Here is a 5,627-nt window from a genome sequence, read left to right on the forward strand (position 1 = left end):
CAACAGAAGGAGGGCATTGACAACATAGAGATATTTTCTCCAGTTGTGAAGATGTCAACAATTATACTTGTACTTGGAATGGTGGCTGCAGAAAACTTACATCTTGAGCAGTTAGATGTGAAGACAGCATTCCTTCATGGTGACTTGGAGGAAGACCTTTACATGATTCACCCAGAAGGGTTCATTGTTCAGGGACAAGAGAATCTAGTTTGCAAACTGAGAAAGAGCTTATATGGCCTTAAACAAGCTCCTAGACAGTGGTACAAGAAGTTTGACAATTTTATGCATAGAATTGGGTTCAAGAGATGTGAAGCTGATCACTGTTGCTATGTTAAGTCCTTTGATAATTCTTACATCATATTACTGTTGTATGTGGATGATATGCTTATTGCAGGGTCTGACATTGAGAAGATTAATAATCTGAAGAAGCAATTGCCTAAACAGTTTGCAATGAAGGATTTGGGAGCTGCAAAGCAAATCCTTGGTATGAGAATCATTAGAGACAAGGCTAATGGTACATTGAAGCTTTCACAGTCAGAGTATGTGAAGAAAGTTCTCAGCAGGTTCAACATGAATGAAGCTAAACCAGTGAGCACACCCTTGGGTAGTCATTTCAAACTAAGCAAAGAACAGTCACCAAAGACAGAAGAAGAAAGAGACCATATAAGCAAGGTGCCCTATGCCTCATCTATTGGCAGCTTGATGTATGTTATGGTGTGTACAAGGCCAGACATTGCACATGCAGTGGGAGTTGTGAGCAGATTCATGAGTAGGCCTGGAAAGCAGCATTGGGAGGCAGTCAAGTGAATTTTAAGATATCTGAAGGGTTCATTAGATACATGTCTTTGCTTCACAGGTGCAAGTTTGAAACTGCAGGGTTATGTAGATGCTGATTTTGCTGGTGATATTGATAGTAGAAAGAGTACTACTGGGTTTGTTTTTACTCTAGGTGGTACAGCTATATCATGGACTTCAAATCTACAAAAGATTGTTACTTTGTCTACTACAGAAGCTGAGTATGTTGCAGCAACTGAAGCTGGAAAGGAGATGATTTGGCTACATGGTTTTTTAGATGAATTGGGTAAGAAGCAGGAGATGGGCATTCTACACAGTGACAGTCATAGTGCAATTTTTCTTGCCAAAAATTCGGCTTTTCATTCAAAGTCGAAACATATACAAACAAAATACCACTTTATCCGTTATCTTGTTGAGGATAAACTGGTAATACTTGAGAAGATTTGTGGATCTAAGAACCCTGCAGACATGTTGACTAAGGGTGTCACTATTGAGAAGTTGAAACTATGCGCAGCTTCAATTGGTCTTCTAGCTTGAAGACAGGAGGATGAATTGTAGGGATAAGGGATTGTTTCTTGGAGGATAGCGGTTTGATGTTGGTGATTGGACTAGTCTCCAAGTGGGAGATTTGTTGGCCTTTGTGGAGCCTAGTTTTGTTTAATCCGATTTGACGACCCAATCCGAATAATATTGCATGACTTTTTAATGGGAGATTTATTAAGGCCTGTTGGGCCCGTTTAGCTTATTGTGGAACCACCTTTTGTAATTAGGGTTTTTTAGTGTGGTGGGGTTGTCGTGTTATATATAGAGAGAGAATATTATAGCCGCTAAGTTGTACTCTGTATTCTTCCCTGATAATAGTGATATCCTTGCAACTTCGTGGATGTAGGCAAATTGCCGAACCACGTAAATACTGTCTTGTGCATGTGATTGTTTTTCTAAGGCGTGTGTTTTCTCTAATTTTTGTTTCTCACGGGTTGGGAATTCGGTTTAATTCCCTACACTTCCAATCCCCTCTGGCTGCCCAAAAAAAGCTCACTTATGGGGTGGTCAAAAAAAGGAAAAAAATAATCCTTCTATCCGAGGGGGCTTACAATAATATAATTTTTATTTTAAAAAAATATAAAACATTAAAACAAAATATGTTCTCTATTTTATTTTTAATTTTTTTTCCAAATTAAAATATAAGTACAAAATAATATACCAATATAGGTATCCTGTAAACTAGTCGAATGAATTGGAAAGAATAACTTTAAATAAAAAAGTTTGAGGCTCTCATAACCAAGGATGAAAATATCGGTAATCACGGATATATCGGTACTTCGATTTTACAGATATATCGGATATATCGGAGATATATCGGTGGATACTTAAAATTGTTAAAAATTCATGAAAATGTAAGGAAAACCTCATAATAATATAATTAGAAGTATAATAGACATTTTAAAGTTATTTTATTGAAAATTTTGATACATGTATAACATGATTTATCATATAATAATATCGTATGCATCGATAAAAATATGAATTTTATAAGTGTACATTTATTATTAAATTACATATAATATTATGATATTTAATTATAATATGTCTAATTTTAAAATATATATTAATATTAAAATATGATTCATTTAATTCAATTGTATTAAACAATATAAAATAAATTATGATATATATATAATTTTTTTAATATTTAATTAATGATATTAAAAACATTATGAATAAAATTATATAATTTTTATATTTTTGGTAATTAATTAAAAGAAAATTTTGCATTTAATTATAAAATAATTATAATTAATTTGCTCTTTTAAATATTCTTTTAACATTTTCTTTATATAATGCCTTTAAGTATATATATCTGTAATGCATTTTATATTACAAGGGCGAGTTAGCCCAGTTGGCAAGAGGACCGAACCCCAAACCTTTTGGTTTGGGGTTCGAATCCCCTCGGATGCAATTTGAAATAAAAGTGGGGACACTGTAGCATGGTTGACTTTTACTGTAGCAACGTTTGACTCCGTTGACCCGCGTTGACCAGGCGATATATCGAGGAAAAATCGCCGATTTCTCGCCAAAATGCCGATATATCGCGATATATCACCGATTTCTTGATATTTATCCCGAAAAATCGACGGAGCGATATTTCTACAAGAAAAATTGTGTTGATACCCTTCAACACACGATATCGCCGAAATATCGCGATATTTTCCTCCCTGCTCATAACATAGGGATTAGTTTAGAAATTATTTTTTATTTATTCTCCTTTTATTGGGTGCTATTTTAATAGGTTGAAGGTGGTCAACGTACTTGAAGGTATTAAATTGAAAATAATCACTGTTGCAAGCTGCTTACACAAAGTCCAATGTAGCACTCTAGCAATTCCTACTTGATTGGAATCCGGGTTCAAATCCCGGCATTGGAAAGCATTTTTTTTTATTTTTGAATTAATTTGCCACAATTGTTTTTAATAATTAAATTCGATTTTATCAACAAATGTTTTAGTATAACTTATATTTTATTTAGATACATGTTCTATTTTATCCTATCTTAATCAAATGTAACCTTATCAATTTAATAGGAAAAAGTTGGATACTTAATAAAAACATTAACAACGGTTTTATTAACAAATATTTATTTTTATTTCATTGATTAATCATTTTGGCACAAATTTCTTTTAAAAAAGTAATTTATATTTAATTATATATATCTTTACCTTGGCTAAAGTGTGCCTTTTGAGTTTGGTTGAGGATTTAATTCCTAGACCATCCAAGCCCCAACCCCAAATATTTAATAAGGTGCATGTCTAGCCCTAACAATAAACATTTACATGTACCCTTTGAAAGCAAGGGTGACAATTTATATCGATAAATCGTATTCATACGGTGTTAAAGCTCAATCACCCAAATATTTAATAAGATGCATGACTAGCCTTCAATAGTAAACATTTATGTAATTTGTAAGCTTTGAAAATAGAGGTGTCAAGTAGGGTGTCAAAGCCTAACCACATAAGTAAATAGGTTAAATCAAATGTGACACGATAATAATTGAGATAAAAGTATGAATATACACAGACACACGTGTGTGTGTGTGTGTATGATTAGAAAATTGAGCTTGAGTAGTATTTAGTTTGGCCCAAGTGTGTCTCTTAGTTTGGTCGAGGATTTAATTCCTAGCACACCAAAGCCTAGCAAATATTTTATAAAATGTATGTCTAAACATGTACACATTTCATGAACTTTAAAAGTAGGAGTGACAATTTGTGTTAAATGGACATATTCGTTTGGTGCAAAGCCTAATCACTTGAGTAAATAGATTAATCGAAACACGACACGAATAATAAGTGAGTTAAACGTATGAATCCAAATATAATTTATTAATTAAAGAGGTAATAAGTTGTACAACTCATTTAAAACTAAAGTCTTATTAAATAATCAAGTCAAATTAGGTTTTATTTAAGTTAATTTGATTAACCTCTCAATTTGATGTGTTTATGACTTAATTGATATACTTATTCATAATCAAATTTTATATGACTTAAATATAAGTTAAATAGGTTATAGTTATAAATAGGTTACACTACACAATTATTATATAAGTTAATTTTTGTTAAATTCGTGTTATGTAAATTGATCCCAAAATAATAAATTTATTAAACAAATTATATAAGTTGACACAAATTTGACTTAAATACGTTTATACTTAATCTAAATTGCAAAAAACAAAAGTTGAATTTGAGTTATATTGGCTAATCATTTAAACTTTGTCACCTCTATTTGAAAGTTCCAAGGCTTCAATGCTAAGGCAAGGCTAGAATGTAAAAAATAAGCCAAAACCTGACCTATGAGAAATTAGATTGGGCTTTAGCCCAAAAAACACTGAGAGGGGCTCAAGATTAAAAAAAAAGTCAGTTCAAACCCACAGGCCTTAGATGTGGGCCGGCCTGGGTTGCGGCCCAAAATTCTCAGGTTGGCCCCAAATTCAGAAAAAGGAAAACAACTTTGGGGTGAGAGAGGCTCGAACTCTCGACCTCAGGATAACTCGCATGCCAAAACCTGACCTATGAGAAATTAGATTGGGCTTTAGCCCAAAAAACACTGAGAGGGGCTCAAGATTAAAAAAAAGTCAGTTCAAACCCACAGGCCTTAGATGTGGGCCGGCCTGAGTTGCGGCCCAAAATTCTCAGGTTGGCCCCAAATTCAGAAAAAGGAAAACAACTTTGGGGTGAGAGAGGCTCGAACTCTCGACCTCAGGATAACTCGCATGCTATGAGACCTACGCGCTAGCCAACTGCGCCACCACCCCATATTGTTCAACTTTTAAAATTTATAATTTACCTTCTATATACCAGTAACAGGCACCATTTTCCAACTATTCTTCCCATTTAGTTTGAATTACCCAAACAAATGAAAGGAATTTTTTTTTCTTTTGAATTACCAAAACAACTATTTTTCATAGGAATTTGGTTTTTCGATCTTCCATACTTTTAAAATTAAAATTAGCTAGAAAAAACATAATTTATCATTTAAATTTATTTATTTTTATCTTCCTTTAGTTTTTCTTTCGTTTTTACTTATCATTTCTATTTTTTGATTTTTTTTATTGAATGTTAAAAATTAATATTTGGATTTGGATTGGATTCAACATATGAAAAAAAATAGCACATCAACGTGGCGTCTAGGATCTCGTACTCGCTTGAGCTAAACATTCATCGCTATATGCGTACAACGACCGTCACCATCTTTGCCCTCTCATGTTCTATAAAAAAATCACAAGTAAATGTGGACCTATGTTTTTCACATGCTACCCCACTTGATGATGATACCAGTTTT

General features: G+C 33.1%; 1 non-coding gene across 1 annotated transcript; it reads right to left on the minus strand.

The window, feature by feature from the left end:
• Positions 1-5,015: 5,015 nt before the first annotated feature.
• TRNAM-CAU lies at positions 5,016-5,100 on the minus strand. Its single transcript is given in 2 exon segments — positions 5,016-5,051; positions 5,063-5,100. It is a non-coding gene; the product is annotated as a tRNA-Met (tRNA).
• Between the last annotated feature and the right edge of the window lie 527 nt (positions 5,101-5,627).

This window comes from Vitis riparia, chromosome 3, assembly GCF_004353265.1.
Source record: "Vitis riparia cultivar Riparia Gloire de Montpellier isolate 1030 chromosome 3, EGFV_Vit.rip_1.0, whole genome shotgun sequence".
NCBI classification, from domain to species: Eukaryota; Viridiplantae; Streptophyta; class Magnoliopsida; order Vitales; family Vitaceae; genus Vitis; species Vitis riparia.